A 16,743-nucleotide genomic window follows, 5' to 3' on the forward strand; every position below is an offset into this window, starting at 1 on the left:
CATTTGATCTATCTTAGGTCTAAAATCAAGGGGCAACCTCCCTTGCTGAGCAGTGAGTGAACAAACGGCAGTCCCAAAAACTGCAGTTCATCGAGTGGCCACTTGAGGCTGGCTGCAGAAAGTGAATTAATTTCCATAGACCCCCATGTTAAAAATGCCTAACCTTACAGCAGAATTAAACATGTTTATAGCCTGGTTCAAAAAACGGTTTTGGTCTCTATAGATAAGTTTACCCTTCAGGACGACTCTGGGAGGGGGAATTCTTTTATAACTCATCAGATTAAGATTGAAAGGTGCATGTAGTGAGACGAGGCTGCAGCTTTGCTTGGTGCCCCGCGTCAGTTATCTAAAGCAAATCGACTCATTGTGTGAACGCTGATTCACTTTTTTCAGCAGTCCCAGTCTAGGCTGGAATGTGCAGTTTGCATGTTCTTCCAGATTTTCTTCGACATACTATGCTATGATTTTTAATCACTTTTTTCGATATACTATATTTTGGGCATAAAGTTTGTGTCAGGTCATATGGTTTAGGGTGATGAAATTATGATCGAAAGACAGAAGGTTGATTGTTTTCAGGTCCAATATACAAAGTGAAAGAGATGAATATGCCAAATATATGCCAAAAACTCTTCTGTCAGGTAAATAGCTTAGAGAGATAAAACAATGACTGGAAGGCAGACAGTTGAGTGTCCAAATCTGTTATGTTTGAGGAAGTTTTGAGGTCAAATATACTAAGTGAAAGAGACCAATTTGCCAAAATCATAGCTGGTTAGTCAGGTCAATTAGCTTAGTGTGATGAGCGAATAATTGGAAGGCAGAAGGTTGAGTGTTCAAATCCAGTATGGTGTGATTAGTTGCCAGACCTAAATTACAAAAATGAAGAACGTGGATGGATGAGGAGAAGCTTTATTCTGTACTGCGGCTGTTTCAACGCTATTTTTAACATACTATACTATGACATTTTTTTATCACTTTTTTGTCATACTATACTATGACTTTTTATCACTGTTTTCAACATACTATACTATCACTTTTTAATTACTATTTTCGACATACGATACTGTGACTTTTTTTATCACTTTTTTCGACATGCTATACTATGACTATTTTCAACATGCTATACTATGACTTTTATTATCCCGTTTTCGACATACTATATTTTGACTTTTTTACGAATACATAAAGTTTGTGTCAGGTCAGGTAGTTTTGAGGTCCAATATACAAAGTGAAAGAGACCAATTTTCCAAAATCATAAGCTTTTAGTCAGGTTGGTTAGCTTAGTGTGATGAGAGAATGATTGGGTACAGAAGGTTCAGTGTTCATATCCTAAAAGCATCAGTAAGTTTTGAGGTCACATACACTAAGTATAAGAGACAAATTTGATCAAAAACATTGCTAATAAGCCAGGTTGGATAGCTCAGAAGGCTATGAAAATGCTTGGAAGGCAGAAGGTTGGCTGTTCAAATCCAGTATGATGAAAATACGGTAGTTTTAAGACTTAAATTACATAAATGAAGGATGCAGATAGATCAAGAGAAGTTGTTTCTTGCCCATTGCTTCTTTCGAAATATGGTACTGTGGCTCTTTTTATCACTTTTTTTGTCATAATATACTATGACTTTTAATCACTGTTTTCAACATACTATACTATGACTTTTTAATTGCTATTTTCAACATACCATACTATGACTTTTTATCCCTTTTCCTGACATACTGTACTATGACTTTTTAATACATTTTTTCGAGATGCTATACTATGACTAATATTGACATACTATAATATGACTTTTTTTTCGATATACTGTCATATACTATGACTTTTTTATACATTTTTTCAACACACTATACTATGACTTTTATTATCCCCTTTTCGACAGTCCCAGTCTAGGCTGGGCCTTTTTATGCGCAGTTTGCATGTTCTTCCAGATTTTCTTTGACATACTATACTATAACTTTTGTATCAATTTTTTGGATATACTATACTATGACTATTTTTGACATGCTATACTATGACTTTTTTATCTCTTTTTTCGACATACTATATTTTGACTTTTTTACGAAAACATAAAATTTGCGTCAGGTCAGGTAGTTTAGGATGATGAGATTATGATTGAATGATGATATTTGAGGAAGTTTTGAGGTCCAATATACAAAGTGAAAGAGATGAATATGCCAAAATCATAAACTCTTCTGTCAGGTAGATAGCTTAGAGAGACAAAACGATGATTGGAAGCCAGAAGGTTGAGTGTTCTAATCTGTTATGTTTGAGGAAGTTTTGAAGACAAATATACTAAGTGAAAGAGATGAATTTGCCAAAATCATAAGCATTTAGTCAGGTCAATTAGCTTAGTGTGATGAGAGAATGATTGGGAGATAGAAGGTTGAGTGTTCAAATCTGGTATGGTGTAATTAGTTTCAAGACTTAAATTAAGAAAATGAAGAATGCAGCTAGATGAGAACCTTTGGTCCTGTCAGTCTCTCCCATCAATTTTTTTAGACATATGATACTGTGGCTTTGTATCACTATTTTCAACACAATATACTATGACATTTTTTATCACTTTTTTCAACATACTATACTATCACTTTTTTCACTTTTTTGACATACTATATTATGACTTTTATTATCCCTTTTTCAACATACTATACAGTTACTTTTTCCGACATACTATACTATGACTTTTTTATCAATATTTTCGAACATTCTATACTACGACTTTTTTATCACTTTTTTCGGCATGATATACTATCACCTTTCTATTACTTTTCCCGACATACTATAATTTGATGTTTTATCACTTTTTTCAACATACTATACTATGACTTCTTTCAACATAATATAGTATGACTTTTTTCGACATGCTATACTATGACAAGTTCATGGCTTTTTTCGACATACTATAATATGACTTTTTTTTTTTTAAAGATTCTTTTTTGGGGCTTTTCCCTCTATTGGACAGTGGACAGATATGAAAGGGGGAGAGAGATAGGGAATGACACGCACCAAAGGGCAGCAGGTCGGATTTGAACCCTGCGCTGCTGCAGAACTCAGCCAACATGTGGTGAATGCTCTTACTTGGTGAGCTAGAGGCTGCCCCATATATGACTTTTTTATCGCTTTTTTCAACATACTATGACTTTTTTATGACTTTTTTCGACATACTATTCTAAGACTTTTTTATTACTTTTTTCAACATACTATACTATGACTTTTTTATTACTTTTTTCAACATACTATGCTATGACTTTTTATCACTTTTTTCGACATACTATACTATGACTTTTTGTATAATTTTTTGCGACATACTATACTATGACTTTTTTATCCCTTTTTTGACTTGCTATACTAAGACTATTTTCGACATACTATACTATGACATTTTCGACATACTATACTTTGACTTTTTATCACTTTTTTCAACATACTATACTATGACTTTTTTATCACGTTTTTCAGCATGATATACTATCACTTTTTTATCCCTTTTTTCGACATACTATACTATGATGTTTTTTATCACTTTTTTTGACATACTATACTATGACTTTTTGTATCATTTTTTTCAACATACTATACTAAGACTATTTTCGACATACTATACTATGACATTTTCGATATACCGTATTTTTCGGACTATAAGTCGCTCCGGAGTATAAGTCGCATCAGTCAAAAAATGCGTCATGAAGCGGAAAAAAACATATATAAATCGCACCGGACTATAAGTCGCATTTATTTAGAATATAAATACAAGAGTTATTCAACTACACAATAGCACACAGAACAATACGCTGAATACGGTAGGTGTCCGGTATGTTAACGTAACACATTAACAGTTATTGAACTATACAATAGCACACAGAACAACTAGCTACCAGGGCGTGGAGCATGGAGGTATTAAAAGACGTGGAGACGTAACTGCACCGTGAACGAGCCCCTCCCGACTCGTTCCTCCAGCTCTGGCCGTCTTGCTTTCAGCCCACGATTAGCCGATTAGCTTTCTTTGTTTTCTTCATTGCAGTAAGAGTCACATTTTCTCCAGTCTCCCTCATAAGTTTCTCCCTCATTTCAAACTCTCTTTCTGCAGCTCGATTACCGTTTTTGGCTGCATATTTTACTACCTGCAGTTTGTTATTTCTTTTCTTTCTCAGTTGTCTTTAGGAGGAGCGTTCTAGTTGTCACAAGCCTAGAGCGCCCTCTCGCGGCTGTAGACGGTAATGTTTTCAGTATGAATTAACATGTAAAAACATGTTAAATTATATATATTTTGATATATAAGTCGCACCTGACTATAAGTCGCAGGACCAGCCAAAGTAGGAAAAAAAGTGCGACTTATAGTCCGGAAAATACGGTACTATAGTATGACTTTTTCATCACTTTTTTCAACATACTATACTATGACATTTTTTTGACATACTTTACTATGACTTTTTATCCCTTTTTTTGACATGCTATACTAAGACTATTTTTGACATACTATACTATGACGTTTTTTATCGCTTTTTTCGACATACTATACTATGACTTTTTTCGACATACTATACTATGACTTTTGTATAATTTTTTTCAACATACTATACTATGACTTTTTCATCACTTTTTTCGACATACTATACTATGACTTTTGTATAATTTTTTTCAACATACTATACTATGACTTTTTCATCACTTTTTTCAACATACTATACTATGACTTTTTGTATAATTTTTTTGACATACTATACTATGACTATTTATATCCCTTTTGTTGACATGCTATACTAAGACTATTTTCAACATACTATACTATGACTTTTTATCCCTTTTTTTGACATGCTATACTAAGACTATTTTCGACATACTATACTATGACGTTTTTTATCGCTTTTTTCGACATACTATACTATGACTTTTTTCGACATACTATACTATGACATTTTTCGACATACTATACTATGACTTTTTATCCCTTTTTTTGACATGCTATACTAAGACTATTTTTGACATACTATACTATTACGTTTTTTATCGCTTTTTTTGACATACTATACTATGACTTTTTTCGACATACTATACTATGACTTTTGTATAATTTTTTTCAACATACTATACTATGACTTTTTCATCACTTTTTTCAACATACTATACTATGACTTTTTGTATAATTTTTTTGACATACTATACTATGACTATTTATATCCCTTTTTTTGACATGCTATACTAAGACTATTTTCAACATACTATACTATGACTTTTTATCCCTTTTTTTGACATGCTATACTAAGACTATTTTCGACATACTATACTATGACGTTTTTTATCGCTTTTTTCGACATACTATACTATGACTTTTTTCGACATACTATACTATGACTTTTGTATAATTTGTTTCGACATACTATGACTTTTTCATCACTTTTTTCAACATACTATACTATGACTTTTTTCAACATACTATACTATGACTTTTTGTATAATCTTTTTGACATATGACTATTTTTATCCCTTTTTTGACATGCTATACTAAGACTATTTTCGACATACTATACTATGACTTTTTTATCACTTTTTCCGACATACTATACTATGACTTTTTTGTTATGTTTTTCAGTAGGATATACTATCACTTTTCTATCACTTTTTTCAACATGCTATACTATGACAAGTTAATGGCTTTTTTCGACATACTATAATATGACTTATTTTTTAAGATTCTTTTTTGGGGCTTTTCCCTCTATTGGACATACTATACTATGACTTTTTTATCCCTTTTTTCAACATACTATACTAAGACTTCTTTCGACATACTATACTATGACTTTATCACGTTTTTCAGTATGATATACTATCACTTTTTTATCCCTTTTTTCGACATAAAATACTATGACATTTTTGACATACTATACTATGACATTTTTGACATACTATACAATGACTTTTATCCCTTTTTTCAACATACTATACTATGATGTTTTTTATCGCTTTTTTTGACATACTATACTATGACGTTTTTTAACGCTTTTTTCGACATGCTATACTATGACGTTTTTTATCGCTTTTTTTGACATAATATACTATGACATTTTTGACATACTATACTATGACTTTTTCATCACTTTTTTCAACATACAATACTAAGACTATTTTCGGCATACTATACTATGACTTCTTTATCCCTTTTTTGACTTGCTATACTATGACATTTTCGACATACTATACTGTGACTTTTTTTATCCCTTTTTTCAACATACTATACTATGACTTTTTTCGACATACTATACTATGACTTTTTGTATCATTTTTTTCGAGATACTATACTATGACTTTTTTATCACCTTTTTCGACATGCTATACTATGACTTCTTTCGACATACTATACTATGACTTTTTTATCACGTTTTTCAGCATGATATACAATCACTTTTTTATCACTTTTTTCAACATACCATACTATGACATTTTCGACATGCTATACTATGACTTTTTGTATCATTTTTTATGACATACTATACTATTACTTTTTTATTCCTTTTTTGACATCCTATGCTATGACATTTTCGATATACTATACTATGACTTTTTTATCCCTTTTTTTGACATACTATACTATGACATTTTCGACATACTATACTATGACTTTTTGTATCATTTTTTTCCACATACTATACTATGACTTTTTTATCACTTTTTTCGACATACTATACTATGACTTCTTTCGACATACTATACTATGACTTTTTTATCACGTTTTTCAGCATGATATACTATCACTTTTTTATCACGTTTTTTCGACATACTATACTATGACATTTTCGACATGCTATACTATGACGTTTTTCATCACTTTTTTCAACATACTATACTATGACATTTTCGACATGCTATACTATGACTTTTTGTATCATTTTTTGACATACTATACTATTACTTTTTATTCCTTTTTTGTACATACTATACTAAGACTATTTTCGACATACTATACTATGACATTTTCGATATACTATACTATGACTTTTTTATTCCTTTTTTCGACATACTATACTATGACTTTTTTATTCCTTTTTTCGACATACTATACTATGACTTTTTTATTCCTTTTTTCAACATACTATACTATGACTTTTTTATTCCTTTTTTCAACATACTATACTATGACTTTTTTTATCCCTTTTTTGACATGCTATACTATGACTTTTTTCAACATACTATACTATGACTTTTTTATCCCTTTTTTCGACATACTATACTAAGACTATTTTCGACATACTATACTATTACATTTTCGATATACTATACTATGACTTTTTCATCACTTTTTTCAACATACTATACTATGACTTTTTTATCCTTTTTTTCAACATGCTATACTAAGACTATTTTCGACATACTATACTATGACATTTTCGATATACTATACTAGGGGTTGGTAACCTTTTTGATATGAAGTGCCCTTTTCAAAATTTCTTGTTTATTAGTGTGCCATGTTAACATTAATTTTTTTTATGACATCACATCAAAATGTAATATCCAGGGAATCTGTAATAATCAGGACCTTGTAATTATTATTATTATTGTTGTATATTATTATTATGGAAACATGGTTTTAGTATGCAGTCCTGATTGGTGGAAAATGGACTGACAAAAATATCACTGTCAAAGAGCCTGAAGCGAAAAGTTGATGTGGAAAAGCCCAGCTTTAATGATGAATGGACTGATAAGCAGGTCCTGTATGCCTCATTGTCAATGAAACGATCCTGTGGCAAAATAATAATAACTCAACCAGCATCATTATCAAGAATGAAGAACACGAACATAACGATTGCATCATTCACGTGCATATTAATTAGCCACATGTATTTGTTTTGGTCTTATAATGCGTCCATATTTACCGCTCCAACGGAGAGGATGGTTTCTTCAGACAGCTTAAGTTTATAAGAATTTGTCAAAATTTCAAGATTCCCTGCAAACTAAGAAAAATAGACTACAAACGGACAGCTTTTCTTTTAGCTTGTTTTGTAAAAATTAGCTATTTGCAGAGTAGAGTTGTGTTTGCGTAAAACAGCGCAGTGGACAAGAGTGGACTGAGCAGACAGAGCAGATTGAAATATAGCTTTTTACATGTTGATGCTGGTCTACACAGCTGAGTGCATTGATAAGTATTGCCTTTTAACTCACGAAGGTTTAATTGTAGCCTCCTTACAGTAACGAGACTAGCGTTAGTTCATCTGCCCCAGCGGCCATTGGTAATCCTCTTTGTATTGCTCCCAGTCAGAGATATGAGTCAATCAAACTACCGTAAATAACAGGTCGCGCACAGGCGCCGATTTAGGTTTTCCTCCGTGGGTGCTCACAGGCGCACACAGTTTAAAAAAAAAAAGTAGTCAACAATGTTTGCATTTCAGAACCTTAGGAAATGGACAGCGGCCGACACGAACACACACGCCGTAAAGTAAGCTAGCTTTCAACTCAGGACAGCGCCACTTCTCACAGATAGGATTGGAGATGAGAAGTTTAATCAGCTTCGTGGGAAATTATAAATCAATGCCACCGCCATGACCAATCACACTATGACAGACGCTCCACTTAGCACCACCTGCAATGTTTAATATTAAATTAATCAAAAATGAACTGGCAGTCTGGCACACGTGAGCACCCACGGTATGGGCACCTATGAGGTCGGCAACTGTGAACGTTGTAATTTGGCATGCGGATGAGAGAGTGCTTCAGCATTTCAACCATTATTTCACCACATCAATAACTCTCTTGCACACATATTGCCAGCGTGCCATTGGTTAAGGTGCCGCGTGCCCATGGTGGCACGCGTGCCTAAGGTTGCCGACCCCTGTACTATACTATGACTTTTTCATCCTTTTTTTCAACATACTATACTAAGACTATTTTCGACATACTATACTATGACATTTTTCGACATACTATACTATGACTTTTTATCCCTTTTTTTGACATGCTATACTAAGACTATTTTCGACATACTATACTATGACTTTTTTATCCCTTTTTTCGACATACTATACTAAGACTATTTTCAACATACTATAGTATTACATTTTCGACATACTATACTATGACTTTTTTCAACATCCTAATAAAAGTCATAACTTTTTGTATAATTTTTTTCAACATACTATACTATGACTTTTTTCATCCCTTTTTTGACATGCTATACTAAGACTATTTTCGACATACTATACTATGACATTTTCAACATACTATACTATGACTTTTTATCACTTTTTTCGACATACTATAATATGACTTCTTTCGACATACTATACTATCACTTTTTTATCACGTTTTTCAGCATGATATACTATCATTTTTTTATCCCTTTTTTCGACATACTATACTAAGACTATTTTCGACATACTATACTATGACATTTTCGATATACTATACTATGACTTTTCATCACTTTTTTCAACATACTATGCTATGACTTTTTTATCCTTTTTTTCAACATACTATACTATGACATTTTCGATATACTATACTATGACTTTTTTATCCTTTTTTTCGACATACTATACTAAGACTATTTTCGACATACTATACTATGACATTTTTCGACATACTATACTATGACTTTTTATCCCTTTTTTTGAAATGCTATACTAAGACTATTTTCAACATACTATACTATGACTTTGTTATCACTTTTTTCGACATACTATACCATGACTTTTTTATTACGTTTTTCAACATGATATACTATCACTTTTTTATCCCTTTTTTCAACATGCTATACTATGACAAGTTAATGGCTTTTTTTCGACATACTATAATATGACTTTTATTTTTTTAAGATTCTTTTTTGGGGCTTTTCCCTGTATTGGACATACTATACTATGACTTTTTTTATCCCTTTTTTCAACATACTATACTATGACTTCTTTCGACATACTATACTATGACTTTATCACGTTTTTCAGCATGATATACTATCACTTTTTTATCCCTTTTTTTGACATACTATACTATGACATTTTTGACATACTATACTATGACTTTTATCCCTTTTTTCGACATACTATACTAAGACTATTTCCAACATACTATACTATGACATTTTTGACATACTATACTATGACTTTTTTTGACATACTATACTATGACTTTTTATCCCTTTTTTTTCACATGCTATACTAAGACTATTTTGGACATACTATACAATGACTTTTTTATCACTTTTTTCGACATACTATACTATGACTTTTTTATCACTTTTTTCAACATACTATACTATGACTTTTTTATCACGTTTTTCAGCATGATATACTATCACTTTTTTCAACATGTTATACTATGACAAGTTAATGGCTTTTTTCGACATACTATAATATTTTTTGGGGCTTTTCCCTCTATTGGACAGTGGACAGATATGAAAGGGGGAGATCCCTTTCTTTGACATACTATACTATGACATTTTCATCACTTTTTCGGACATACTATACTATGACTTTTTTATCCCTTTCTTTGACATGCTATACTAAGACTATTTTCGACATACTATACTATGACTTTTTCATCACTTTTTTCGACATACTATACTATGAGTTTTTCATCACTTTTTTCGACATACTATACTATGACTTTTTCATCACTTTTTTCAACATACTATACTATGACTATTTCATCACTTTTTCTGACATACTATACTATGACTTTTTCATCACGTTTTTTGGCATAATATACCATCACTTTTTTTGACTATACTAAGACTATTTTCGACATATTATACTATGACTTTTTTCGATGTACTATACTGTGATTTGTTTTATCACTTTTTTGACATACTATAATATGACTTTTTTTGATATACTATACTATGACTTCTTTCGACATACTATACTATGACTTTTATATCACTTTTTTCGACATACTATACTACGAGTCATCACTTTTTCGACATATTTTACTATGAGTTTTTTCCGACATACTAGACTATGACTTTTTAATGGCGTTTTTCGACATGATATACTATGACTTTTTTCAACATACTATACTATGACTTTTTAGTATAACTCTCCAGGCTAGTCTTCATGCTATAAGAGTTATTTAATGTGCGTCTTGTTCACACCTTCATAAGATCACGGTGACATATTTAGCCAGGAGCAGTAAGAACCACTTAAACGTTAAATGTGAAAGTTAACAAGAAACTGAAAAAGACCATTGATCTAATGACTTAATGTTGTACACTTGACATTAACTTAATGGAACGGCAACATGGTCCAAATCCAGACTGCTAGCCAACAGACCAACATTTAAAAACAGAGCTGGCCAATCACCTTCCCAAATACTCAACAGCTACTTAGTACCCTCTCAAGACTGCATATCAGGAATGCCAACACATAAACTGCTGCTGTGTTACTATGCACCGCTGTACTGTGGAAGCATATGGTTTGCACTAAGCGCTATATGAATGTGATGACAGAGTGTTGCTGGAGGCAGCCGAGCCCTCAGATGACTTCTCACTGCTGGCCTGGCTGGAGCCTACTATATGATCTACTGCTCCATGCATGAGGGATGTCAAACCCAGTACTCAGTAGCTGGCAGTGGCTTTGTGAAGGGCATTTGGCAGAGAGCGGCCGATGAAGGAAGATGGTAAATGATGTCAAATGAAAGTGCGAGAAGTAGATTTAGTAAAGTACATTTAGCTACCAATACTTTTTACTACTCAAGTAAAAACTCTTACTTATGATGGGTTATTTTTATAGTGTGGTATTGTTGGTATGTCAAAGATCTAAATGCTTCAGACACCACTGCTAATTAATAACTTTGAAAAAAAAGAGGGACTTCCAAATCTCACATTTTGCAGAATTAACATTAACACGTAGGTGATGCCGTAGGACTGAAGGATTTGGGAGAAACAGCTGGGTAACACAATTGTTCTACTTTGAAGGTTTTTGGTCTGCCACTCATCAACATGTTCATCTGGGTATTACATTTAGGTGTTTGATCCTATATGGACTGCACTTAACCACCATGTCCATCTCTACAAAACTGAGGAAGCTTGTGTGGCACCTTGTGTTAGTCCAGCTCTGGAGAAGCTAGCTGTTAGCGAGCGTGGCTAATCCATGGGTTGGCACTGGCCCAGTGCGTGGCCATGTGTTCCTTCCAGAGAGCAGCATTCCCCCAGGAGCTGCTGTCAGCACAAACTCAGGAAACAGTTATACTGTTCATATTTTTACAAGCTGCCTCTCTGTGCAGCTAAAGTGAATCATAAGCTAATCACTGCCAGCTGCCCCCGGTCCTACTCTCGTTGGTCTCTAGCTTGCTAGCAACTCAGGCTCAAGGTATGAGGGGAATCTTTCATATGTCACATTAATCTCTCTCCTGATATTCATCTTCACTGACCATCATGCACTACTGCTTTTTCCAGCCAGCCCACCCACTCCTGTCCCACTGCAATGAAAGGGAGATTTGACCGCTGACCTGTTGATTCCTGAAGGTTGAGTTGGAGGGGATTTTAAGGTGAGGCGATCAGATTGATGGACTAAATTTAATAAATATTCAGAAGGTTTCGAGGTCAGAGAGAGTGTGGACAGATGTGTAAAATACCCTTGTGTCCTGTCTAATATAACAGATGGATGTGACCTTTATTGCATGACGATAGTGCCAGGAGGAGAGGGATGTGATGAGCTAGAAGGTTTATGAGACCTCACTCACTGCGAGAACACAGCTGACTTTGACTTGAGTGGCCCAGTAAATGTGTCTGTGAGTAATATGGGAACGCTGATGTCATTCTGGGAATAAGTTTTGATTCAGCACAGAAGTTCATGACTAAACACCGATCTTACAACAAGAAGATGAAAAGGACTTCCAACTTGGACTGTTTGCTGCCCTGAAGCCACACAAGTCCAGACAAAATGACTTGTGTTCAGGTATGCGGACATTGACGTTGAACCATTGTCCAGAAACATTACTTCATGTTGATGCACTCTTGTGTTAAAGAGAAGCTGCCCTTGGAGTCTGGGCTCTTTGTACTAAGGCATGATGGGATGGAAAGAAACCTAAAGATTCATGAGCAGTCCTGCTCTGCTCCTCGTTCGTCTTCCTCCACCTGAAGCTAACTGTCCCACTGGGGAGCGAGGATCAGACCCTGTCCTCCACAGACCCTAGGTTCTCCACTAACACCCTCTGCCTCGCCTCTCATCTCTCCGACCATTAAGCCCCTCTGATGGATGACGGGGGCTTCTCTGGCGCAGATCGGTGGGAACACTTCTGGTTCTGGTTAGCAAGCTAAAGCTGTGCTTGAGAGACAGACTACAGCATCCTGGCTAAAGCTAATCTAAAGCTAAGCCATCCCTGCAGGCCCCAGTGTGAAGAGCACAGCCAGGGCTTGGGATATTTTTTGGGGCCCCGAAAGCTCCCCCGTTCGTCCAAGAAAAAGATAACTGCCCTCAACACAAAGGATCCGTCTTTAATCACAGTCCTTCCCAGAGGAATTTGACAGTAAATCATGCAAATATTTTCTGCGAGTTAACCGTTTGTGTAGTCGGGTTAATTGAAGACTACATATTAATAACTGAGCACCACAAAATGAGTGACTGACCACATACTGTCATGAGCGACGACCTCAAAAATGTTTCTGTTCGGGCTGTGAGACTGACACTCGTTCTGGATCATTGTAGAATGATAATGGCTGGAAGACAGAGAGTGTAGAGTTACGAGCCGTGAACGTCCCCCTTCAGAGCAGGAACTCTTAATGTAGCTCTGTGCCGCCACTCTAATTCAATTAGCCTGTGTCAATCACTGCTGAGGTATCAAACCACCTCAGACTAATATTTGCAGAGGGGCTCTAATATCAATAAGCAGGTAAAGGCGGTAGACTCTCCCCTCCGCAATTATATAACCACATATGGCTGAGGCAGTGAATGACAACATTTACCACCCATCTCTCTGTGAGCACAGGCCGCCATGATCGAACAGTCATCTCTATGAGAGAGGCCCTACAGACACACTCTCACTCACACAAGCACTCGCGCCATTCCGATCGCCAAATGTATTTAAACTGGCATGTTTTAATATTAGCTTCAGAAAAATGACACTGGTATTTACAAAGTAAAAAGAGTCTAAATGGCCCATTTGAGCCAGAGTAAACACATTTAGCTATGAGGTCAGAGGCTGCCACACTAGAGGCAGGTTAGTTTGATAATTTTGTCAAAATGTTTAATGTCCTGCTAAACCGTTTGGGAAAAACAAGTGCGGCTCTGATATTGACTTTGGCAGCAGCCTGTATACTCAAGGCTTTAAACATGTAAATCAAATGCTCCATCTTCAGGCAAATGTGAGTAGACGTTTCATGCCCGGCTGGTTATACTGCAGGTCCCCTGCAACAACTCGCTTTTTGACTCCTCACCCCGCCCTCCGTCCACACTGTGTGATGAACAGATATGGCACTACAGTATGTGTGTGTGTTCATTTATGGCTGCTTTTAGGTCAAACATCTTGATTTGATGAAATCTGTAAATTTGGAAATTGCTGCAATTTTAATGCATTGTCATCACGTCACAAGTATGTAGGAGCTTAAGGTGGGGAAGGAACACGGGAGATTACTTATATGGCATTATAGGCACTTAAATTACATATGTTAGGAAAAAGGGGATTCTCACTGCCAACCAATCACCTTTTGACACAAACACACACACACACACACACACACACACACACACACACACACACACACACACACACACACACACACACACACACACACACACACACACAAAATGTTCAGATGTTCCTCATCAAGCACCCAAAGGCCAAAGGAACAGTCCCGCGTCTCACATCCAATAATGTCACCCTGCCTGTGTAACCGCTGTTACAGCATCCCCTACTCAGGTCCTTTTCACTTTCCATTTCTCTCCTCGCGCTGGTAATTGTGCATGCTGCAGAGAAAGAGGCACTGAAACCGCAACGCAATTTCGACAGCGTTCTCCTCCTGCTTTCAAGGCTTGAAACAACACATCACCTCCCAGATGCTTCCAGGCCGACCTGGCGTCTCTGAGTGGCGCTCGGACGTTTACATCTAGACGGTTTTGCCGCGCCGGCCTGCTGCACTGTTTGTGCTGGAAGTCGAGCAGTCTGCTGTGCCTCACACCCCAATCACATGCAATCATGTGTGTTTCCTGGATAACTATATGTAAACTCCTCTCACTCACACATACAGAGTACAAATGCATGCACAGCTCTTAGAGTAAGAAAGGCATCAAACCTCATTCTGTCACGCGTCTATGCTGTATACACTCCCATAAAAGTGTATATACACATACAGACACCCATAGAGCAGACCACAGAGTTAAAAGAAAGCATGTTTACGTAACACAATAACTTTTGTAACACAGGGTTTACGATGCTTGATTCCATCCACTCTTTCTCAATGTTATTAAACTGTAAAAGACTGTTTTCCTTTTCTACCTCCCTGGTTTTCGGCACATTGTTTAGTACAGTACACACTGGGCCTCCTGACGAGACCTGCGTTCTGTAGCTCTGCTGGCTCTGGGGGGAAATCATGTGCACTAATAGGAAACATGCTGTGCTTCACGCACGCATGCACACACACTCGCGCACACACACACACACACACACACACACACACACACACACACACACACACACACACACACACACACACTTGGATACTCACTAATATCTAAAGTGAGAGGTAGCTTTCTAAAACTGCTTCAACAATCCACGTATTCTCCTTACTGTCAAGACATTTCTTCATTAAATTTACAAGAAATTTAAAACAGGACTGAATAGATTCATTTTCTTCCTTTCCAAAGATGTAGCAATACTGGCACACTTACAAAATAATACTGAATTCAGATTTATTGCTTTCTCTTTTCAAGTATCCCCAGTTGAACTTATTTTCACAATTATCTGGAAGATGCAGCCCCTTTTAAGATGGCATAATTTAATGCAGGACATTGTTTGTATTTGGTGTATCATCCCCCAACAAATCAAGTGCCTGATTGTCTGTAAAACAATTCAAACGAGTAGATTTGGGAATTGTTTGGTAATGTTCTCTGTCTTCAAATGTGTTGGTTCATGTCACTTGAGGATAAAACAGCTCACAACATAAACACCAAACGATGATCCTATCACAGTTTACTCTCATTAAAGTGTGAATCATGTCCGGCCAAGCGGTTTGGTCATCACGCTGATGCTGTCCTATCCAGTGGAGATGGGGGACCTTATGAACACGAGTCCAGTGCCAGAAATAGAGCTGGTGATGTGTCACATTGACCCTGTGGTGACCAGCACAGCCCCTCTTCCCACAAGGGATGTCTTTAGGGGTTGTGGAGTTGAGTTTCTTTCCAATAAAACAGCCAAAAGGGTTTGTCAGCAGGACCGAGAGGCTTAACCTAACATGATCTAACTGGGTTGGCCCTGTGGATCTGCCTTGATTCAGGATGATAAATAGGTGAAAAACAATGGAAGCACAGTGGGTCACAATCAGCGTGAGGATCATAATACTGTCAGCAGGAAGTATAGAGGAAGAAAGTTCAACTGGCCTGTGTGTTTGTGTAATTATACGCATGCTAACCTGTTAATGTCTGAAAATGGTAAATGTATTCTGTTTTGTTTGAGACAGTGTTCATGTTCTTGCCCTATCCATTGAGTGTTCACCTAGAGAAGTTTAACCTTACCAGACTGTGGATGTCACATGACTTTACCGCAGAGGCCGACCAGAAGAAGTTTTGGTCATGAGACGTGACTGTGACATGACTGTTGGTTGGATT

General features: G+C 35.9%; 1 protein-coding gene across 2 annotated transcripts in view; it reads right to left on the reverse strand.

Annotated features, from left to right (window-relative positions):
* Positions 1-16,743, reverse strand: part of glis1b (GLIS family zinc finger 1b) — a 79,810-nt gene that overhangs the window by 3,085 nt on the left and 59,982 nt on the right. The gene's annotated exons all lie outside the window — the stretch shown is intronic.

This window comes from Perca flavescens, chromosome 9, assembly GCF_004354835.1.
Source record: "Perca flavescens isolate YP-PL-M2 chromosome 9, PFLA_1.0, whole genome shotgun sequence".
NCBI lineage: Eukaryota > Metazoa > Chordata > Actinopteri > Perciformes > Percidae > Perca > Perca flavescens.